This window comes from Alosa pseudoharengus, unplaced genomic scaffold (genome assembly GCF_046254945.1).
Source record: "Alosa pseudoharengus isolate Yale_2024_CS ecotype anadromous, Long Island Sound unplaced genomic scaffold, YU_APseudo_1.1 YU_APseudo_1.1_scf_16, whole genome shotgun sequence".
Taxonomy (NCBI): domain Eukaryota; kingdom Metazoa; phylum Chordata; class Actinopteri; order Clupeiformes; family Clupeidae; genus Alosa; species Alosa pseudoharengus.
The window spans coordinates 6,451,415-6,476,694 of record NW_027468630.1 but is presented as its reverse complement, the minus strand read 5'-3'; the positions used below and the strand labels follow the sequence as shown (position 1 = coordinate 6,476,694).

General features: G+C 40.3%; 1 long non-coding RNA gene across 1 annotated transcript; it reads left to right on the top strand.

The window, feature by feature from the left end:
* Positions 1–13,367: 13,367 nt before the first annotated feature.
* Positions 13,368–15,581, top strand: LOC143126151 (uncharacterized). Its single transcript, XR_012987391.1, has 3 exons — positions 13,368–13,623; positions 13,741–13,899; positions 15,541–15,581. It is a non-coding gene; the product is annotated as an uncharacterized LOC143126151 (long non-coding RNA).
* Positions 15,582–25,280: the final 9,699 nt, after the last annotated feature.

Genomic DNA, 25,280 nt, shown 5'->3' with positions numbered 1-25,280 from the left:
TTAAAGGATGCTTTGAAGTATGCGACTGTGTTTGTAATGCTTTTATACATGGACTGGATGACTAAAGGCTGAACCCTTACATGTAAAGTAGCCTATATGACCACCTAGATCTCCTTTCAAGGAGATACTAGTTTGGAACACATTCACTAATGTTTCCATCAGACCCAAAAGTCAAGACAATCTGTGATGAGAGGGGATATAGTTTCAAAAGTGGCTGTGGTAGTACCAATGCCTACATGCATCAAAAATTGCAGTCAGAATAATAGGCCAACATGCATTGTTTCTATGGTATAAAATTCTCGCCAAAAGTTTTCTGTACCTGTACCAAAGTTTTGTGCTTGTAAGAATATTTTGTGCTCGTAAAAAAATATTTGTGTACATGTAAAAATACTTTGTATCCGTAAAAATATTTTGTGCATGTAAAAATGGTTTGTACATCTTCAAATCTGTTTTGTCACTGTCGAAAAAAGTTTTGTGAATTTGCAAACTATTTTTGCACGCACGGATTTTCCATTTGCAAGTGCGCATCTGTTTTCTACAGACATGAAACAGATCTACGGGTACGAAACGAATTTACAAGTAGGCCTACAAAACTTTTTTACTAATTTTCCCAAAACAGCCAATCACAGCACTGCTTACTGAACGGCCAGTCAGCCGATCAGCTCGCTTCTTTAATTCTGAAACGCTGGACATACCGCTCTGGGTACATCCATACAAACACCACAGTCAGAAGAGGTGAAACACTTAAAGAAGAAGAGGTGAAACAAGACTGGGCTAAGCTAACTTCAAAGATACTGCTTTTATCAACCGTCTCTGCTAACGTTACGTGAAAGCACGCACATATAACGTGGGAAATACAAAGGGAGGAATGACTAGTCGGAAACATAACACAATAACTATACAGAACAATTATCATTAATAATAATACTAACCCTGTGGGAACAATAACTTAATGAGACACGCTTCATTTTCTTCCATAATGGTAATCTACCCAATTTCGTGTAAAAGTACAATGGTTAGGGCGTATGAAGTCCGTCTTTTATGTCCAGAATGAATGGGTCTTTAGTCAGCCTAAGCCAAGCTGAACTTTTTTGGTCATGTAACTGTTATGTTCTAGCTAGCTTAGACAACAAGCTAACAAGCAAACAGCTCAACTTAACTCTATTCCTTCCCTACTATGAATCTAATATCATTAACTAGAACTAATAAACAGTATAGTTTAAAACGCGAGCACTGGATAGGTAATTAGTAGGTAACAATAGGTAATGGCAGCTAACTGGGCAGCTAACCGTCTCTGCTAACGTTACGTGAATGCACTGCACATATAACGTGGGAAATACAAAGGGAGGAATGACTAGTCGGAAAACACAACAATTATCATTAATAATAATACTAATGATCACATTTTTATTAGTTCTAGTTAATAGTATTAGATTCATAGTAGGGAAGGAATAGAGTTAAGTTGAGCTGTTTGCTTGTTAGCTAAGTTAGCTCTTCTTTTTTAAGTGTTTCACCCAAAGATTGTTAACAATCTTTGTTTCACCTCTTCTGACTGTGGTGTTTACATGGATGTACCCAGAGCAGTATGTCTATGGTATAAAATTCTCGCCAAAAGTTTTCTGTACCTGTACCAACGTTTTGTGCTTGTAAGAATATTTTGTGCTCGTAAAAAATATTTGTGTACATGTAAAAATACTTTGTATCCGTAAAAATATTTTGTGCATGTAAAAATGGTTTGTACATCTTCAAATCCGTTTTGTCACTGTGTCGAAAAAAGTTTTGTGAATTTGCGAACGATTTTTGCACGCACGGATTTTCCATTTGCAAGTGCGCATCTGTTTTCTACAGACATGAAACAGATCTACGGGTACGAAACGAATTTACAAGTACAAAACTTTTTTACACATTTTCCCAAAACAGCCAATCACAGCACTGCTTACTGAACGGCCAGTCAGCCGATCAGCTCGCTTCTTTAATTCCTGAATGTACATTCACCTGAATACATTCACCTGAATGTACATACTCCGAGCCAGTGTGTTACAATATTAATAATCCAACTATTCACTTAACAAGCTGATCCGCACTACTCTTCAAGGTAGTCAGCTAATCATCTGTCAGACTTTCTAGTGAGGAGACACAGGACTCAAAAAACCCTTCATATAAATGCATGGGGTTAGTTTGCAACGCCAGTATGGCAGTTGTCTACACATATGGTTATGGGACTTGGCAGATGTGTTTGTCCAAAGCAACTTACAAATAAAACAATAGTTAAATTAACAGTGAACAGTTTTAAAAACTTGGTAAGACTACATTAATGAGAATAGCAATAATAAACAGTAATGTCAATGCAATCAATAGCCAAATGAAAATAAACAATGAAAATAAACAAATATACCATATTGGCCTGAATATAAGACCGACCCCCCCTGGACATTTTTTTGGGGGAAATGATAAAATAGCCTGAATAGAAGCAGCTTTTTGTAGATTAAATCTTGTTTTATATAGAATTTGTTGTTTTTTTGTTGTTTTTTTAAATGCTGGTGATAACACAATGAATTCATTTATAGGCTGTTGGCCTAATTCATAAGATCAATTTCATTCATTTTTTTGGGATGCATTCTTCAAATTTAAATTAAATGAATAACTTGTAACTACATTAATGAATGATTTGGTATTTCTATAATGCCATTAAAGTGTAAAAGATAGACTGTGGTATGTCTACCAATTATGAAAGAAAAGAACCATATAACTTTCAATAACTGCATCAACCATAGCCTACACGTCTAACTTGAAACTAGCAGTTTCAAGACTGAAGGATGTTGGCATCGCAAAAAACACATGACGTTTAATCAGCATTGCCCTTCAGATCGAAGTTTGAGTGAGAAGAAGAGTCAGAATGAGTTTTCCTTAAATTGGTCACATAGTTTACCGCTGAAAAGAGTTAGCTTCTCCTCGAAGTCTGATGGGCACAACTTCTCCTATGCAACGACAGTCCATTGCGTTGCATCTTTAAGGCTAGATTTGAAGTTGGTGCTTAGCTCTTTAGCGATCTTCAAAGCCTTCAGCTGTATGACAGGTCTGCAGTAGCCTAGGCTAATGAGCATTCCGTTATAACGCTTTTCAATCACATATTCTAACAATCTCCTACTATGTGTTCATAGCTATAACACAGAATATGCTGTGGCTGTACAAAAATCATCAACAATGGTCTAGATTGCTGGCACTCTAGGACAAAGCTCCCGAAAACAGCTTGGCATTCAATGAGTGGAGACAGGTGTGTTTGAACCTGCCGCTATAGAGTGTGCCAGTGACGCCACTTCCACTTGCCTCCATGGGACCTATCTTTCAAAAAAATTTGAACGCCAGTCTATGGCGAAAAAGAAATTATTTTCTGGTCCCGGTTGACTTGTGCCTTGAATTACCCATATGATGTTTGTCAATTTTAAAGACAATTTTTCATGTAAAGACATTTGCAGTTTGTTACGTAACTATTGAATTACAACATTGTGAAAGATCGTAATTCCAACGACTACAAACCCATCAGTCGCGCTAGTGACGTTAGCTCATTCACAGCCACACTAGATTGTACAAGCATACCAGCAACAGGTCTTAATTGGGCTTTCCTTGCCGATGAAAATACCATGAGTCAGAGGATTAAACACATCAGGTAAGTTGTATTCGTCCATAGACTGTACATTAGATACTGTTAAGTAGGGATGGGTCGCTCGACACACAGTCCCGACACACGTCTCGAGCTTGCGAAACACTAGTGCTGAAACACCGCTTCGGAGCCTATCTTGAAATGAGGTTGTCACGTGACCTATTGAAACGAAGCTTCGTTACCTCACTGATACGTCATGCAGGTCTCAAAACACAGCACAGACTCACCCAAATAGGTAAACTGTTAATGCATTAAATAATTATATACATAATGTCTAACATAAGTCTGTGTATCCCCCATCTTCATGCTCTGGCCAGTATATATCAGGCTCTTACGGGCACATCTGTTCCACATGAATGTAACTTTAGCCAGTATGCTAGGCTATATGTAGCCTACATTAGTAGCCTAAACAACGTCAAGAATAGTGCCTATGAAGGAGCTTTTAGCTCGGTTGACTGCACGCTCGACTCCCGATCCGGGATGATAGCCTACTGTTCGCGGGTTCAAGTCCGACGGGTGCAGGCAGATACTAAAGTTCATATTTTTAAACGTACATTTTCCAAAGCTGGTGATGTCTTCCGTAAAAAGAGCCGATGAAGCGCCAGCACAGCAGAATAAATCATATTCTGAAATAAAAACATTTGTATTCGAGTATTCGTGCATTTCTGCAAATTCATGCATGTCTGTAATGTTGGTGTAGGGATTTTTATTGACCACCAGATGGCGTTGTGGAGTAGTGTGTCAAAAGCTTCGAAGCATCAAACCAGTTTGGCTGTAGAAGCGCCACTGTTTCAAAAGCCTCGCTTGGCACATCCCTGTTAAGTGACATAGCAGGCAGCAAGATGCAACCGTTAACTAGCATAACAGCTATCAGCTAGTTTCTAATCTTAATCAGTTGGTAAATTTTAGCTTTTTTTCAGCATCGTCCATGCTGCTGGTGTTTGAAAGCAGTAGTTAGCAAGTTGGCTCACAGGCTACTTTAACCATGAGAAAGGTTTTGGTAAGATCCATGTTCTACAACCCCCCCCCCCCCCCCTTTGCCTGCAGGTGTCTTGTTGATGCCAAGCTGACTGGCTCCAGGTCTCGCTTCCTGCCCAGGGCTCAGGATGATAAGCTGCGGTTTGAGCTGGAGGCCTTTAGATTTGCACTGGGACACAGAGACAATGTAAGAGGGGGCAGGGATCCTTTTTTTTGTGCTTTTCACTTATCTAACCCGGGTATAATGGCAATTTCTTTCTCCCTTCCAGATCTATATTGCCTGCCAGCTGGAAGGAGCAACCACAAGGCTTGTTCCTTCTCTAATGACCAGTAAGCAAGGGGCCAAGATTGTAGTTTTGTTTGGGGGGGAAATTGGAATTCAACCTAGGTGCTATTCTATTTACATCTCTGGATCTAAATTTTCACCAGCCGTAAAATAATTAAATTGGCTTTTTTTCCCCCAGTTTGCATCAAAGGCTACTGAACCACATTTCCGCTACCTGTATGACTATGAAACTTGCTAAAATGACAACGATTGCTTAGTCTTCACATGTGCCTCCATGTTTGGCGTCTCAATACTTGAGACAATTCTGTTCATGTCTGTGCATAGTGAGAATTTTGATCCAAAAAAGGGGCCCTTGTTGAATCGTAGAGTTCTGTGTGTGTGTGCTAACTGTGGTCCTTTTCAGATGGACTTGTTCTGATGGCATGGATGAGATGTGTGTCTGCTGTGACTCTACGTGTGGAACAGGAGGGGCTGCAGGTATAGCATTTGGTCCTCTTAAATTTTTGATGCTGCAGGATTTTTAGCGTTTATGCAAAATATTTAACTTTTTGGCACAGATGGACAGTGGGAATCGGGAGGCATCATTGGGGCCAATAAAGGTCAACAATGAAAACTGAGCTGTTTTGCTAATGTCTGCATTTTAAATAAAAATGCCCTGAAAAGTAAAGAAAAATCCGCACACTCAAGTCTTTGCAAACAGGTTTTTACTCTATGTGTAAGCTTTCGTTCAGATAACCTTCTTCAGGCAGAGTAAAAGCACATTAAGTGAAACAGTGCATTAGGGTTACATATAATCATTGATTCATGACACCTGTGTCAGTTTTAGGGCTGTAACGATACACCAACCTCACGATTCGGTTTGTATCATGATTTTTGACCCACAGTTCGATACGAATCTCGATTTTTCTTTTTTTGTTCTTTTTTTTTTTTTTTTTTTGGGGGGGGGGCTAGACATTTTATTAAATAACATTTTAATAGCCTCCCTTAGAACACCAGAGGATTACAATATAATCTATCTATTATTTTATATCCTGATATAAAAATATTTTTCTGAATGACTGATATTTATGACAGCACACTTTATGCAGATTAGCCTATAGCCTAGGCCTACTATTTTTTATTACAACTCTACCTCTTTAATTCAGCTGTCTGGTTGAAGCCTGGAAATATTGTAGGCCTAAACAAAGTAGCATATAGCTTAGCCTATCATAGTCTACTGATTGGACTGTTCAGTTTCCCCATGTGTGTTTAAGTTTCAAGGTAATACTCCTTGGGACAGGCCCTTTTGGGAAACGTTGGTATTGAGATGATCAGTCAACTTCAATGCAAGAGTTTTAAACAAATATGTGATGCATGCTAATGATGCTAAGCGGATTTAATAGTAATTTAGCTAGTCGTCTATGCGTCCTTGCTTTCACGATTGTGAATGTTTTATTTAAGTCGCGCGTGTTCATTGAGCAGGAGAGGGAGGGAGAGTGAGAGGGAGGGAGCGCGAGAGAGAGTGGGCCAAGGAGAGGGGGTTTACTTCTATACTGTTTGGTAAAGTTGCACACATAGTCTACAATGAAAGCAAGGAGAGGTATGAAATTAATATTTATTTATTTATTTATTTTTGGATAACGTAGGCTACCGATAAGTAAGGCGGGAGTTGTGGGTTGCTTTTGCGGCCGCATAAGCTGCAAAGCAGGGGCATAGCCAGGATTATTTTATAGGGGGGGCCAGCTGGGTCCAGACTTTTTATTGGGGTGGCACTTGGGAATCAAAACTACTATTTGAAAACTACTCAAAAAGTTTTGAAGATTAGGATAGCCTATTTTAATAATGGCAATAAATTCTGTAAAGCCAACACTGATACACAGGTCAGTTTGTTGTCCACTCCAAATCGTTTTCCATAAATAGGCCAATGCTATAAAAAAGTACATTATGATAATGCTCCTTACTTAATCAGTCTTATTATGTGTGTACACTCATGATGATTCTAAAACAACTTTACTGTCATGAACATATGAAGGCAAAAAGGTGTTTCTTTGTCGAATAAATTAAGATGCAATGTGTGTCTCGAATTGGATGCCATGCAGGAATTTGCTGGGATCTCAAAACCGCATTATGAACTTTGCCATAGAGAAACACATGATAGCGTTGGATTATGTAGGCTACATGCCTTGCCACCACAACACACAAAAACGTGGGGTAAGTCGAGCTATATGAAGTTATTATTTTGATGTCATTTCTCAGTTTTATAACCCAGAAGGATGTACTTGGTATCAAATGGTAGCTCTCTATCTCCTCTTTCATCTGACATGTGTGGCATAGCCTATCTATCCGATCACGGGTTCGTGAGTAGCCTAAAAACGAGTTGGTTTTTGTACATGATGTTATTTTGCAGTCACGTTGTCTGTTTTTATAGCGCAGAAGCATCGATATACCAATCGATGTACCAATAGATAGCCCTGTGTCTCCTCTTTCTTCTGATATGCTTGCCATATCTATGCGATCACGGGTTCGCGAGTAATTCAAACGACAGTAGTAATGGGCGCAGGTAAACTATAAATATGAATCAATTTGATTTAATTTCATGATTTTTTTAAATTTTCATACTTGATCGCACAGGCAAGAGTTTAGTCTCGTTGGAAAGCCCCACTTCTGCCCTGTCACGCAATTAAGGTTTCATCTCGCTGCGATGAACAGTTCTGGAGTAATGTAACAAAGAACTCAGGCAAAGCAGCCTGCCTCTGCCTGACCAGCTGCTATGGCAAGAACCACACGCAGTCAGCAAATTATGTTTTTTATAAAGTAGCCTAGCCTAGGCCCTATTAGCCTATTGGAGCCATCCGGAGATATGTGCCTAATATGCTTGCATTTCACCCGAATTTTATCGAAATATTTTTGTAAAGCGTTACCGCGGGCATCCGATTATTTCTGATCAGCCCCACACGTCAATGTCAGAGCCTAAGGACAGCCCAACGCAGCTCACTTGGCTATGATTCGTGACACATTCTAACATCTTATTAGCATTAATGTTCCAACTCATCAGTTGTTACTGAGGTTAAGTAATAGGCTAGTCTACTAAGTGTTCAGATGACTTGAATTGTCCCGCTGCTGCTGCACTAGCCTACTCACGATTTGATCACAACCGTGGGCTACACTTCCTGACTGGGCCAATGGTAGTAGATAGAGTGCAGTAATTGGTTCAGTCGCTGCTTTGCAAAGTGTTGGCAAAGTGCCGTCGAAAACGGCAGCATTTTTTTTTTTTTTACTTTTCACTGAACGGAGCTGCACTGTAAAAAATTGAATTACGCTTTGTTCAAGTAATTACATGTTCACAATTGAATGGACAGGAAATAGGAATTATTATTAACGAACAGAAAAATCCACATCAAACTGATAGGTTGCATCTCAGTGATGTGTGAATATACAATAGTGAATATTCCGAATTGAAAATACTTAATTGCCACAGGTGTTTATTCAGCGCATGCGCTTGCTGGCCAACACACGGGGTTTCTTTTCCTCTCAGCATTCGCAAGGGCTGGGCAACGTGCTTCTCTCCCGGTTGAAGTTTTCTCCACTTGACTTGCAGGATGGCCAAACTTTGAAAAGGTACGTGTTTAACAGGCTTTAAGCATGTATTCCTCATTGTGTCCTACTCAAGAAATGATTTAACATGTCTGTGTGCGTTTTTATTAATTTAAGATTTCGATTGACTAGGTGCTAGTTTTGACGCAGTGTTTGCTATTGGGCTAGCTCATATGGCATTCGCGTTAGCTAACTTTCGAGCGACGGTCGGACCATATTGACTGTTTCTTTCTCCCATTTACAAACTGTCAGCGCATCTGTGGTACAGTAGGCTATGGTCCTCTTCTTTAACCAGTGCGGTATTTCTGATTTCAGTGTGCACAATGATCATGCGTCATGTAATGTTCACAAGTTGAGTGCATTAGTCCTGTGCCACGGGTGCCTGTCTATCTGGCACTAGCCATGTAATTTACCAGACCAGATAGAGCTCGGCATATGGCAGATTTGAATTCAGCACACCCAAATTGACAATGTATGACTGTTTGCCGACTTTGTCTCACAAATGCCTTTGGGTGTCACAATCCTGGATTTCAGTACCAGTGTAATAGTCGTGTTCAGAGAATGGATAAATTACACTGTGTCTCTTTTATAAGTACTATGTCACCTGGCTAGCTTTGGTGTGTTCACCTGCCATTGTGGGATTGGCAAATGTGATTGGTCATGCCATAGGTCCTGCTGTAATTTGCAAATTCACTTATTGGAGCTCACTGCTTTCTTTCTTTCTGTTTACATGTTTCAGATAGGAACACCAAATCTCCGATGTTCTGCAAGTACTGCGGTTTTTCCTCAGACCAGGACAATCTTGTCAGACACCAGGAGCTTCACCACAGGAGACCCCACCACTGGCCTTGTGTTCATTCCAACTGTCCTTGTGTGTTTAAAACTCGAGGAGCCTTAAAGTCACACCTTTCAAGACATCATCACAAAGGTGCACTTGTTCATGATCAGTCTAATTTCACCTTCAAATGTGAATGTTGTGATTTTCAGGAAATATGTTCTGAAAGGGACTTTTTTAAACACCTAGGAAATCATCTTAAAATTCAGGAAACCGTTCAGTGTCCCTTTTTAGGTTGTGACTTTAAAACAAATGCTTACAAAACATTCAGTTCACATAAAAGCAGAAAACATAAGCAGTATAGTACAAAAGACTTTAGAACTGTGATTCAGCCGTTTGCTGTAACTGCAGCTGGAAGTATTGATGCTGCTGCTTCAACTTTAATTCAACAAGAATCGAGTCATGTGTTGGAGGAACATGCAGTAGAACATTTTGATGGTACAACAGTTGAGAACAAACTTGCAAGTCTTTTACTGTCTATGCAAACTGTCTTGCATGTCTCACGAAGTGCAGTTCAAACAATAATTGAGGGTCTACGTGATGTATTGATTTGCTCCAAATCCAACGCATTTCAGGCAGTTTCAGAGGTTCTGGCAAAACACAACCTTTCATCAGAGAACACACTAGTTAAGGAGATAGTTGACTCTGTTTTTGCTTCCAATCAATTACTGTCAACAATTTCTGAAAAGGGCTGCCTATCTACTGACTACAGAAGAAACTTGTATTTTGCACAGCATTTTCCTTTGATTGAGGCAGTGGAATATCGATACACTCAAGATAGTAGAAACACGTTTGTTTATGTACCATTGACTTTGGTGCTTGAAAACTTGCTGAGACGCCCAGATTATTCAAGTGCATTAGTTCTGAGTCAAGAGCACTTGCCTGGTGTTTACAGGACTTTCCAGGATGGACAGTACTTTAGGCAGCGCAATGTTTCCCTTGGTGAAGAGACAGAAATCAGTATAGCCCTTTATATTGATGAATTTGAACTGTGCAACCCGTTGGGAACATCACGCAAGATCCACAAAGTAGTTGGAGTGTACTGGGTCATCCTAAACTTACCAGTGAAGTTCAGGGCAGGTTTGACATCCATTCAGTTGGGAGCTTTAGGAAAGAGTGTTGATGTCAGGAAGTTTGGTTATGAGAGTTTTTTAGAGCCCCTTATAAAGGATCTTAAGCTGGTAGGTCAACATGGGGTCTTTGTGGAGAACTTGAAGACGACTGTTAATGTGAAGCTGTTTTGTGTCTGTGCAGACAATCTCGGAGCACATAGTTTAGCGGGATTCCAGGAAAGCTTTATTGTGGATAAGTTCTGCCGTTTTTGCTTAGTGAGTCATAGAGAAATAGCAACTGTTAAATCAGGGGATTTTGTTTTGAGAACTGTTGAACAGCACAATGAGTTTGTGGACGAGCTTAAGCGAAATGCAACACTTAAGAGCGTAAATGGTGTTAAACGTGAGTGTGTTTTGAGTAAGCATTTGTCTAACTTTCATCCTGTAACAGGTTTCCCCCCTGATGTCTTGCACGATACTTTTGAAGGCATTGTTCCGCTCGAATTAGCATTGTGCCTTTCAGACTTAATTTCTAAAGGCTTTTTCACTTTGGACCGACTTAACCACAGCATCAGATCATTCCCCTATAAATACACAGATAAAGTCAACAAGCCTAAGGTCATCGCTAAATCAGCCCTTTCAAAGAAGTCTGTTGGGGGGAATGGGCATGAAAACTGGGCGCTGCTGCGGCTGCTTCCTCTCATGGTTGGTTGGCTCGTCCCAGAGAGTGAACCATCATGGGAAATATTAATGGACTTGAAGGAGATTGTTCAAATAGTTGTTTCTGACAAATTCACAGAAGAAACATTAAGTTATCTGGCATTTAAGTTATCAGATCATCACTTACTACTTAAAGCCACGTTTCCTGATTTTGTCTTAAAACCAAAACATCACATAATTGAGCATTATCCACACCTCATACGCTGTTATGGTCCATTAGTGGAACTATGGACCATGAGGTTCGAATCAAAGCACAGCGTCTTTAAAACAGTCGCTCGGGATGTACATAACACAAAGAATGTACTGCTTTCCTTGGCTGCAAAGCATCAGCAGTTAATGGCATACAATTTGGCTGGAGAAAGCCTCTTTAAGTCTGACTTGTACATCGACAAAGTTGTAGCTGTTCATGTGGGAACTTTGGACAGTGCACAGAGATCTGCGGTGTTAAGAAAATTGCCACATGTTGACACGGTTTCTATTACTCGTAAACTCGAACTGTTTGGAACAGAATATTCTCAAGGTATGATTGTCACAGCTGGCCATTGCAATGGGCAACCAGAGTTTTTCAAAATTTTGAGCATCATTGTCCATTGTGGCAAAGTATTATTCTTGTCAAAGAAGCTCGTTCCCTGGTACTTTGAGCATTATAGGTCTTTTCAAGTAGAGGAAAGTGTCTATGGTGAAATCATGGTTGTTGATGTCAATCAATTGAATCATTTCTATCCTTTGGCAGCTTACCTTGTTGGGGGAAAGCTCTGGGTGACGCTGAGGACGCATTGTTAGACGGATCATGGTGAGTCTTGCGTTATTCCCAAACTTGTCTCATAAATTCCAATTCTATAAATGTGTTTGTATTGTGTAATGTATTGCTCTGCTTCATAAAATAAAGGGAACACCTAAACAATGAAATGCAACTCTCAATCAATCATACTTCTGTGATAACCAGCCTGTCCAGTTAAGAAGCAATATGCATTGTGAATTGATTTTGCTTACTGTTTTCCTTTCTGGCTGAGTTTTTCGTCATATGTGCATTATGACACCTGAAGGTATTATGAGGTGGTGTCTCTCAATTTGCTCAGTGACTGCAACTCCTCTCATCCCAGTCAATTTGCTCAGTGACTGCATCTCATCCCAGCCCCATGAGTATCTGAGATGAGTTGCACTACCTGAGCAAATTCAATGGGTGACAGACACTGCCTCGTGGTTAGTAAAGCGGTGTGAAACTGTCCTAAATGCACATGTGACCAAATACTCAAACAGATGGTCTGAGACTCCACCTGGCAAAAATTTTTTGGGGCGTATTTTAGTAATTGCCAGTACTTTCTGTCTATTGCCTGTTAAATATGACCAAAAGTAGGCAAATGGATTCACAATGAGTTGCTTTGTTACTGGACAGGCTGTTATCTGACATATGATTGACTTGGAAGTTGCATTTTGTTGCTTTGGTGTGACCCTTATTTTTTTGAGCAGTGTATTTTCCTTAACCTGAATGTTTCCTGTTCCATAGGTACTGTTGCTTAGAGTTGTACTATCTGCTGATGAAGCAAGGCGTGTCCAACTTCCAGACTTGCCAGAGTCTGTGGATGCGCTTGTGGATTTCCTTAAAGAAAAACTACAACTTCAGGGGGATTTCCAATTGCAATTTGAGGACCCTGAATTCCAAAATGCCCGTTGCAATTTGTCAGAGATATCAGAACTTCCACCTCAACGTGCAGTTCTACACATTAAGTGGAAAGGGCATTCAGCTTATGAAGATCACTTGGATCTATCGCAGTCCCTTGGATCCATCTCGTCACTCGACACTGCAAGTCTAAGCTCCTCCAAAGGAGCCTCACCTGCAACTTCACCCAGCCCCTCACCCACCTCCACAAGAAATTTGCGCAGTGCGTCAGAGTGGCCCTCTCCATTCCCTATCCCTGCTCTGTCTCTTGATGTTGAGCTGAAGTTAAGAAAAGGCAATGAGGCATATGAGAAGACCAAGAAAAGCATTGATGTTACAAGAGACATTAAGACAGACATTCTTGACAAAATTGCCCATGCTGCCTTTGATATAAAAGTGTACCCTGAGCCTCACGAAGTAGAATCCATTGCAGTTGCTTTGATCACCAAATACCCATGCCTCAGAGATGTTGATGGCAACGGTTATGATGGCTGGCTTGGCAGTATCCGGAACAAGTTCAGCAACTTCAGAGCAAAACTGCGGCTGGCAGGTTGCAGTGACGTTTCCCTCAACAGCAAAAGGAAGGCCAATGTAGAGACTGGACCATACACACTGAAGAAGGCCAAGCGTGGGGAGATCAACCATTTTCCTGAACATCCAAATCAGCAGGATGATTCCTCACTTGAACAGCAAAGAAAGCTCTTGGTGGATGCATCAAAGACAGCCAAAATAGATGAGAAATTCGTAAGAGAAACGATGGAGATTACCTTTTCCCTGAGGAGAAGGGAGATTGTTGATGACAAGCCGATGGTGATAGAAGTGCAAGACAGATGGCCTGCTTTATTTTTCAAGGAGCAGGTAAGAATTTACAAATTTGATACGGCTGTAGACATCTGGTTACATTTCCTTATGCTGAGAACCCTTCTATTGTTTGACCTGTTCCTTTTTGTGTATGTTGCTTTGGGTATTTGACAGATTGATGCTGAGTTTTTTCGCATCACAAACAAGATGCTGTTGAGGACCTTTAGAGCTGCAGTGGACAATTACACTCCCAAACTACTTCGTCTGTACCGTGCCCGAAATGCAGCCTTTGGAAAGGCTATGGATGATGTCATGGCGAAGCTTGATGATGAGGTATGTTGTGGTGGAAATTCTTAGCTTTTTGGAAGACTGCTCAAACCAGGCCAGGCTTTTTTTTATTTTAAACTGATCGATCATATTAAAAACAAAGAACATATGTTGCACTGCTTCAAAAACATAAAAGGAACAGCAAAGCAATGCAACTCCCAGGTCAGCCATACACCTATGTCAGCATGTCCAGCTAGAAAGAAACAATTGTTGTGAAAGGGTCTTTGTGCAAATTTAACAGGCAATGGGTAGAAATTAGAGGTACTAACAAAAAAAACAGCCCACAGTTATTCTGTTGTGGTGGCCACAGACCGCTTCTTTCTTTCTGGCAGATGATTTTACCGAGAGGCGGTGTCGATCACTCACTGAATTTGCTCCGGTAGTGCTGCTCATCCAAGATGGCACATCGTGTGCTGTTGAACATCAAAATTGTCACATCCACCATTGGCGCCCTATGCTCTTCACAAATGTTGTTGGCAGCATTACCTGTGATATAAGCAAATTACTCCCCGGACCTCATGCCCTCTTCATGAAGTCTGTTTCGGACCATTTAGAGCAGAAACATTCACGGTAGTGGCCTGCAAAGCTAGTTTTGCAGGGCTCTGGCAATGTTCTTCCTGTGCCATATGTTGCAAGGAAGAAGATCGCAATCTTGCTGCTAGGTTGTAAACTGTCTGTCCTCAACGTCCCCTGGTGTGCGGTCACGTCCCCTGGCATCTCCTCCATACTCTGCACACTACTGATGGGTACTGCACACATTAAAGGAGAAGTTCGGTGTGAAATTGACCTTAGCTGTACTGAAAGATGTTGCCGAGTACTTACATGTGTCCAATAGGCACCTTCGCTCACCCCCTAGCATTCCGAATTACGCCGTTTTTAGCCAAGTAGCTGTGGGGGGCATAGCGTAGCCTATGCAGCTAAATCACTATTTTTACACAATTAAAAGGGTTCCAAGACCCTCAGAAGTCTACCAATGCAGTGTGGAGTTACTTGGAACCTTTTTAATGGTGTAAAAATAGCGATTTAGTTGCATAGGCTACGCTATGCCCCCACAGCTACTCGGCTAAAAACGGCGTAATTTGGAATGCTAGGGGGTGAGCGAAGGTGCCTATTGGACACATGTGAGTACTCGGCAACATCTTTCAGTACAGCTAAGGTCAATTTCACACCGAACTTCTCCTTTAATGAGCCATCTTGGATGAGTACCATTAGCTGAGCAAATTCAGTGGATGATCCACTGCCTCATGATGCCATCAGGGATATGAAACTGTCAGGATGCACATGACCAAAAAAGATCATCTGTGAATGCCACAGAGGAATAACTATTTTTGGGGCATTATTTGGTTATTACCTCTAAATTCTATCCATTGCCTGTTATATTTGCACAACAGAAGGCAAAATAAATTCACATTGTGTTGCTTCCCAACTGGACAGGCTGATATCATAGATTGACTTGATCATGATTCACTTAGTTTTATTGCTTTGTTTTTGGTGTCCCATTTATGTTTCTGGAACAGTGTAGTTGCTGGGGGACATTTTTAATTAATATGGGAGTAGGAAAAAAATGAATGAGTAAAAATATTTTTACTATTAGAAAGTGTTTGAATTATTATGACTAAACTGTTTTTTCCTGCTTTTTTGGCATAGACCTCTGACATCCTCAGGCACCGCAAAGATGCTGCTCTTAGAGGACTTCCGGTATTTCTCCGTGAGGACCCTACGGAACTTTTCAAAGAATGCCTTGTAAGTAGTCATTAGCATCAAACAGGAACTACGCTTTTTCCAACAAATCATATAATGACTTACAGTGCCTTTTTTATGTTTCATACTGTGTACACTATACTCATGCACACTCAGACTGAAAGTATGCTGACATACATGTAGGACAGAGTAATAGAATACAACAGAGAATAAAAATAGAGTATTAGTGTAAGATGAGGTAATGAATAGAAGAGGGGGTGGGTGTCTTTGTTTCACCTGTGGCACCTCTCTGAGGGCAACAGTTCAAACATCTCTGTGTCATTGATCAGCTGGGGGGGTTAATGCATAGAAATTCAACGTAAAACATGCAGTGGTATTAGGGAGGGTAGAGTGGCACAGACTGAATAAGTGAGTGTGCGTGTATGTGGTGGTGGTACTGCCATTTCTCCTGGCATCCCCCCCCATGCTCTGGACACTGATAGTGGACACGACAAATCTTCTTGCCACACATTGATGTGTCATCTTTGAGAACCAATAGCTGAGCAACCTCAGTGGATGATACTCTGCCTCATTTAACCTACATTGTAGGTAGGCTACAGGGGTGTGAATACACGTGACCAAAAATCAGACGGAAAGTATTTGGGTGGGGGTTGGAATGGTCTGTGGATGCCTGCAGAAAAAAAAAAGTATTTCTGGGGCGTAGTTTGGTTATTACCTACAATTACTGCTCATTGGTTGTTAAATTTACAAAACTGCAGGCAAAATGAATTCACAATGAGTGCTTCCTTTCTGGTATGATTGACGGGGAGTTGCATTGCTTTGGGTTTGGTGTTCCCTTTATTTTTTGGAGCAGTGTATAATACTAGTGTTGTGTAGTGTCATGTAATGGGACCCAGCCCCATGAGTTTTGTCATGAGTAGATGGGGGCAGAGCAGATTTGCAAAGTCAATGTGAGGTGTAAAAATCCTTTTTTTGTGCTTTTGTTTTCTGCAGGAGACCGATGCAGATGATGTGGCTCTCCAGGGCGTGGCTGTGGGCATTCTTTATGTTCTCGAAGACTGTGGTCCAGGGACATCTACGCAAGTGCAAAACATTGCCATCATCCTCGAAGAGAGAGTTGTTTTGGAAGATATCCCAGATACTCCAACTGCTCTGGCATACCTTTTTGGCTTCCTTTATGCCCTGAATATCTCCTACCCAAAGGCTCTGAAGTATACCTTCGATACTTTGCAAAATGTCTTCATGGAGATTGGTCCAAAATGCACACAGCGTGTACGATCTCTGAAAAACAAACTGGCACTGTAAGACTGACGACGAGGCTGTATTTTGAAATGCGTGTTGGTTACATCAAGTTCCAATGATGGCCCATGTTCTCACGGTGTTGGAGTATGGCTATGTTTCTGAGGAAACAAATGTGGATGACATTTTAACAAACTTGCACTGTAAGACTGAAGACGAGGCTGTGTTTTGAAATGCGTGTTGGTAACATCAAGATCCCTTGATGGGGGTCAGCTCTATGTTCTCACAGCCCAATGGTCCCACAGCTTATTCTTGCTGCTCCATTTTCCCACATTTTAAGAAATTATTCAAATATAAGCCCACAATTCCATGCTGCCACATTTCCGAGTAAACTGAGAGCATGTGCCTTTCTCTCCGCCATGGAACATATGGCCTAAATTTGAATAAAATCTTAGAAATGTGGGAAATGGAGCAGCAGGAATATGCAGTGGGACCAGTGGGCCTAAAAATGTTAAAAGTCTTAGTGATGTGGGACCAATGGGCTGTGGGAACATAGACACGCACCCCCTTGATGGCCCATGTTCCCACGGTGTTGGAGTATGGCTATGTTTCTGAGGGAAAAATATGGATGACATTTTACCAAATTTGCACTTAGAGTGAATACAAGGTTGTATTTTGAAGTGCATACCGACCAATGTTCTCATTGTTAGCGTATGGCTGTTTCAGAGAAAAATGTGTGTTTTTTTTTATTTTTTTTTATGGGTTTTATTTTGACCTCAAGGAATTTTTTATTGCAAGCTCCGTTTACTTACCAGACATGTTGAACCTTATGGTATTTAGGTTGTGCAGGCCCATGTTCTGAATCAGCCATTGTGTATTTAGGCTGTGTAGGGTCAATCAGTATCTACCGTTAGAGGGGCCGTGTCAAACATGCAGCTTGTGTTTCAGAGCAAGTAGATCAGAATGACATGACACCCCAATACAACTGCACTTGTTATTGTGGCTTGGCCTGTGAAACCAAACTACTGAAGGGCCATATTTTGATTTAGACATTAAACCCCATTTAACCTCTTGCTTAAAAAGACAAAAAATAGGTATAACTCAGGGGGCATGCTCTTAAATTGTATGAATACTTGTGATTTTGTTCAACAGTACTTGTTGAAATAAAAAAAAATCAAAGTGTGAAGTTTGTTGTACATTATTGAAATTTTGTTATTGTGTAGAACAATGACAAAAGAAATGTATACTTGACTGATAAATTTTAATTACCGCAATTGCCTTTTTGTAGTACTGTGAATGTCACTGTTCAGCAAAAAGACTAATCCGTGTTGGTAGAATGAGGAATTGAAAATGGACTTAATTAAGAATTCTTAATAAACATTACAGTGTTATCATAGTTGAGATTATCATGGGAACATCGTTGGCAAAACATGCCGACTGTTCAGCAAACAGATTAATCCCTGTTGGTACAATGAGGAATTGAAAATTGACTTAAATAAGAATACTTAACTATGATAACACTGTAATGTTTATTGAGATTATCATGGGAACATCATTGGCAAATCATAAAATTCTGAATGCAGACGGTTGCCTGCAAATTTTCAATATCCTCAACTATTTTTTTTTTACAGTGTGGGGGGGCCAGCAGGGTGGCCAAGCTTTGACCAGTGGTGGCCGTGGCCCCCCCTGGCCACCACGTAGCTCCGCCCCTGCTGCAAAGCACTGCGTGAAACACTAGAAAGGGTGTGTAGCGATTCTGCCTTTTCACACCGCGACACAGTATCGTGGATATGAATGTCTAAATCGTTACAGCCCTAGTCAGTTTCAGTGCATTCTAGGAATTGTAATCTTTTACAGAGTCATGACATCCAAAAAAGCATCATGGGAAATGCAGTCCATAGATAGACAATGAAGCTTATCTAAAAACAGGAAACAAGAAACAAATCAATGCAATGTACACATCAGGCTTCAGCCGTCATAAAAACAAAGCATAAAACACATTTCATTGTTTATAGGAATACACTCATATCGAAATCCTCATTTAGGCCCAAAGGTTGTAATGTCTCCAAAGTATGGATCCAAAAAAGCTCTCGTTGGCAGAGCTTTCTGTCAACATCACCCCCTCTATGTAAAAATACTTGCTCTATACCTTGGAATCTAAGGGAGGAGATAGGATGTGAACAATCATTAAAATGGCAAGCGACTGGATAATTTTCATCTCTCCGTCTAATTGAACTTTTGTGTTCGCTTATTCTTTGTTTAAGTGGACGGGTAGTTTTACCAATGTACATTTTATCGCATGGACATTTTAACAAATAAATTAATTTTTTTGTATTACATGTAATAACTCCCTTGATTTTAAATGTTAGAGGATGTTTAAATGAATTTGTTTTCTCTGAATTATGACATTGGGCACAATTCCCGCAGGGATAGTTCCCAGGTTTGACTGGGGCTAGCAGTGCCTGTTTAGGGGGGGGGGCAAAATAGAGGCTTTAACAAGTTTGTTGCGTAGGTTAGAGCCTCTTTTATGAACAAAAAGAGGTGGATCCTGAAAGTTTTTGGACAGGGCTGGATCTGTGGCTAAAATGTGCCAATGTTTTTGAATGGTTTTTTTAATAATGTGAGCCTGAGGAGTATAGGTAGTGATACAAGAAACTGAGAAGTGCTTTTCCTTTTTAATACTTTTTTTCAAAAGGTCAGCTCTAGATTTAGAGAGTGCAACATCATACGCTTCATCAACACATTGAGCTGTATAGCCTCTTTCTAGGAAGGGCTGTTTCATTTCTACTGCTTTCTCTTTAAAATCTTCATCAGAGTAGCATAGTCGGCGCAACCTGTAAAATTGACTTTTTGGTAGGCCATTTTTTAAGGCTCTGGGGTGGGCACTCGTGGCTAAAAGGAAGGTATTGCGGTCAGTTTCTTTTTTATACAGTGTAGTAGTAAGGCTACCATTACTTAGCTCAATCCACATGTCTAGAAAAGAAACTCTTAATGAGTCATATTCCAAAGTAAACGTCAAATCAGAATTACAACCATTCAAAAATGAAACAAATGCCCCTAATTCTTCGCTTGTACTTTGAAATAGGCAAAAAACATCATCTAAGTATCTGTACCATTTGAGGATTTTTTCACTAAAAGGGTTGATATCTGGATTATAGACAAATTTCTGCTCGAAAAATCCAACATACAGATTTGCATAGTCTGGGGCAAATGTAGAGCCCATAGACGTTCCCTTCAGTTGTAGGTAGAATTCCCCTATGAATGAGAAAAAATTTAACTGAAGGACTAGGGAGGCCAATTCAATAATAAATGAATTTGGAGGGAGGTCTGTACGATCTTGAAGATAAAAACCCAAGGCATCCAGTCCCCTTTCATGGGATGTATTTGTATATAAGCTTTCCACATCCAATGTTACTAATAAGATGTCTGCAGGTAACTCACTTATTTCTGAGATTTTATTGATAACATCAGTAGAGTCCTTAACATAAGAAGGAAGTTTGCTGACATATGGCTTGATGTAATAATCAACAAAATTGGACAAGGGTTCTAACAGAGAGTCATTACTAGCCACAATAGGTCTTCCCTTTGGATTAACCAGGCTTTTATGAATTTTTGGAAGCATGTAAAACATAGGGGTCACAGGATGTTTACAATTCAAAAAGTAATGTTCATCTTCAGATATCCAGTGCATTCTCAAAGCATTGTCAGTAACATTGGTGATCTTCTTCTGAAAGTCTGAGGTTGGATTTGCCTTAAGTTTTTTATAGAATTCATCATCATTAAGTTGGCGATAGGCTTCTTTCTTATAATCAGTCATGTTCTGCAAGACGGTCGCACCGCCCTTATCTGCCGGTTTGATTATGATGTCAGTGTCCCTGGAAAGTTCCTGAATAGCCAATTTCTCATCAGGGCTGATGGCTGATTCTTTTCATTTTTCTCCATAATTTCTCCCTCAACAATTCTGCAGAAGGTTTGAATTGAAGGGTTTGGACATAGAGGATTGAATTTACTTCTTTTTTTAAAAGGAGATGGATTGGATTCATTTTGTGTTTTACAGTCCCCAAACATATATCTTAACTTGATCTTTCTGAAAAAACGGTACAAGTCTGTTTTAACTTCAAAAGTGTCTACTTCACATGTGGGAACAAAGCTCAATCCTTTAGAAAGTACAGAGAGTTGATGTGTAGTAAGTACCTTGTCTGAGAGGTTTATCACTGGGCTTTTGCCCACTGCCGAGTGTTGGGCCTGGCCCAGATGACCCCGGTGTTTCTTCCCGCGCCTCGTTTTCTTCTGTTTCTTCCTCGTTGGCCGTTTTTTGGAGGATAATATCCCACTGGATGGGCGTAGCTCTTGGAGGAGTCAGAGTCACTTGGAAGATCACTTTCAGCTGTTGTCGTATCAGAGTGAGGAGCGCTCTCTGAAGGTTGTGGAGTCTGTTTCTTATGGAGAAAATGGTAGACCTTGCCAAGCTGATAATCAGTTGAATCCCTCTTGTACTTTCTAATTTTAGTTGTCATCAATTCATCCTCAAAGTTCTTTAAAGTTTGTTTGATTGAATCATGAATTTGAGAAAAATTATCACCAAGTTTCTCCTGCATTAGTGTTTCATGATTTTTAATGTCTTGCAGTATAGTCTCTTTTTGTTTGGTTGTCTCCTCAATAATCAGTAGCATCAAATCCATGGAACATTTGTTAAGAATTTCACACCATTTCTTAAGGAAGTCTTTAGAATCTTTTCCAATTGTTGGTGCCTTTTGTATGCGCAAGCCTTGTGGGATGCGTTTGTTGCGCCAATACTCACTCAAGGTGTAGCCATGTAATTGATGCCGTATTTATAAAATAAAAATGCCCTAAATCTACATTAAGTTTCTTGTCTTGTCAATTTTTCTTGTCAATTTTGACTGGTGTAGATTGGCTCTGGTTCTATGGAAGTGTCGCCATAAAGTGTCACTGTTTTATCTACCGCTCTGGTAGGGATGTGCAGAGCAAGGCTTTTGAAGCAGTGACTCTTCTACAGCCAAACTGGTTTGAAGCTTCAAAGCTTTTGATATACTACTCCACATCGCCATCTGGTGGTCAATAAAAAATCACAACTAGTGTCATCCAGATGTTTTGTATGGCCACATTTCAAGATGCATAGCAGCATTTTATTGACATCAAGTTTGTTGAGGTTTCATTGCACTGTTTGCTTGGCTATTTATTTCTAATATTCAATTAGACCTGTGCTATGGATAAAAATAGTGAAAGTAAAAAAGCAATGCACATGAACAAGTGTTTGTGTTCCTGACTACACCACATTATTGACATTGTTTGGAAACAGAAATTCTCAAATACACAGGTTTTTATCCCATATTTGTATTTAAGAATATAATTTGCTGCTGGGGCTTAACTGGCTCCTTTTTTACTGATCACATCCCCAGCTTTGGAAAATATGCATTCACATAGAACAGATGTGACTAAGAGCCAGATATTTACTGGCCAGGGCATGAAGGTGCGGATACACAGCCTTATGGGCTTGCCAGTATTTTAGAGGGTCCTCTGTTCAAAGGAGATAAGCATCATTTACATACCTCTTTACTTCTAGTTCCGTTTGCATTGCAGCTCTGGGTTTCACCCGGCTATCCAAGAGCTCCAGTGTTTTCTCTAGATTTTTAGTAACAGTGGAGGCAATATTTATGGAATAAAACTAGACGGGTACCTCGGATTAGGATTGCTGTTTATTGTTAAACTGCAATTTTCTGCAGCCAGCGGAGGGCATTTAGCCTATATGCGTCTGAACAATATTATGCGTCTCCCCTAATTCTGAAGCAGTGACACCGCTAAATGAAGAGGGAACACAGAGAAGAAAGCTAATGTTTTAAATAGACTACATTAAAGGCACACTATGCAGGTTTTTTAGCTTAATATTCAAGTTTTTTAGCTTAATTTACCTTTACTTAACAGCTTCAGAGTCATTGGAATGGTTATATGACTTTTTTTGGGTTGAATGGTGGCCGTCTCGTTTCCCCCTAGCGCCTGTGAACGGAAAAACCACCCTTGCAACTGTGGGCCGGCGGGCCGACGGCCTCAGTGTCAGGAAGTATAACGAGTGTAACGAATTGCTTTACTGCATTCAAATACACTTACACGCCAGGCACAGGCTAGAAAAAGGTAGTGATGGAGTTTCTCAGACATTCGTCATGACAGAGCCAGCGAAAAAGAAGCAAAAACCGAGAAAACAGTAAGGAAATTGCCAATACTGCATAGTTTACCTTTAATACAATATATATGTGCAGTGAAACTGGACGGCATAATTACTTCTGACTAGTTTTAGGCTACTTATTAGTTTAGGCTACTTATTTGTTTCGCATGAGTAATTTTCAGTCAAGGATTCCCGGGACACTGAAAAACCGGGGTGCACGAAATTTGGTGGGCATGTAGCCCAACAAGGATAGCATGGAACCATTGTTTTTCGTTATGATCTGTCCCCCCCCCGCCGGACTGGACCCCCCCAAAGGAGGGTAAGGCGGACACAGTTTTCTATGAATTTCTGTGTCTAGGAGGACCCCATTTTTTGTATGTTGGTCTTAAAGGGCCATGTTAACCCATCCCATAACCATTCATTTCATGTATAGCGCCACCTAGTTAAAAATTAAAAAAAAACAAAAATTAGGTGTTGTAATCACAATATCTCTGGCTTAAATGGTCAAAACTGCACAAAATTGAAAGTGTATGATAATTATGACACCCTCTGAATGCATGCCAAGTTCCGTGGACTTCCGTTCATGGGGGGGGCCATACAATAAATGAATGTATGTGTACATTTAGTCACTGTACACCAACAGAGTTTTCTGTGAATTCTTGAGAACCGTAGGGCCTAGGATGACCAATTTTTTGCATATGTTTGCTTAGCTCAGCGCTGCGGCAGACCGGTTCTGCATTTCATAGCGCATACCGTGTGTAATGTGATAGGCCCTTTAAGCTGACTGCATGCATAACGTGATTTTTTCTGAGATTCTGATATGTTTTCAAACCGGCATTGTGCATATATCATGGTTGAAAACGTATCAGAATCTCAGAAATAATCACGTTATGCATATATCATGGTTGAAAACGTATCAGAATCTCAGAAATAATCACGTTATGCAGTCAACTTAAGACGGCTGCAGGTGGCTACATCAAGTCGAATCCCCCTATTAAAAACTGGATATAAGGCCACATGGACTACAAACGAACTACAACGTGATGACAAAAGTGACGACGAGCCCCCAACTGGGCAACTTGGGTAGCAAAATCTTCCCCCAGTTTCCCACCTCTTATTCCCATGAAGTGACGTGAATAATGATGTTTTCCCTGGGATTTTTTTTTTGTGTGCATGAACGCACCGACAGATATGAGAAATGAGGTCCTGCTCACTTACGCATCACTTTTAAGAGATTTCAATTACTGATGATACGATGAATTAGGCTAGAAAAAAACAGACACACAAATTGCAGAGAATATGAACTTATACCAAAGAGGATGCAGCCCGTGTGGTTAAGTAGCAACGCAGAATGTTAACCTGAAACCCATTAAGATTCAGTAATTTTGGAAGACAACTTAATTTTGCAATCCACAAAACATTAATATGACCAAAACAGAAGTGGATGTTTTACAGAATTTTTTAAACCTGTCACTCAAACACCTTCAATTTCATAAAACACTCTTGCAAAACACCACACACAACTCTCTAACACACATAAATCGAACAGGAAGTTACTTGATTTCATTTTTCAAACACAACCTATCAAAATGCCACACTTAATTCCACACTTTTTCAATTCACACACAAACACACACACACACACACACACACACACACAGTAATAAATTATATTTGGAAGAAGCAAAGTAGTAGTTAGTAATTTCTTTCTTTGGAAATAGGCCTACAGTAATTTGTGCAGCTTATTAACCAGCAGATGGCAGACTAACATAGGTTTTACCAGGAGCTGGAAGTGCTGGGTTTGACTATTCTGCTTCTGACTCACAGTTTATAGTAAACCAACCATTATTAACATGGGTTAGCAACATGTGCAAATGAAAACAAATTCTGATGACTTAAAACAAGGAAACATGCCCTCTCTCTCGTGTGTGTGTGTGTGTGTGTGTGTGTGTGTGTGTGAGAGAGAGAGAGAGAGAGAGAGAGAGAGAGATAGAGAGAAAGAGAGTGAGGGAGGGTTCATTCATTTTAATGAATCCTAGTGGAAACATGTTCAGTGTCAGAGTGGGCCTCATATTTTCTGATGTCAATTTTTTTGCAATTGCTTATGCCTAACCACTGATATACTGAACAGCCTGTGATAGGGAAACCTTCACCCTCTCCCTCTTGAAACCCACAGTCTAGATTGAGTCATTGAAAGATATGGCAGTGTCTGATCATGATGTGGTAGGCTGAATGGCTACATCACTGTAAAAAATAATATGCCCTT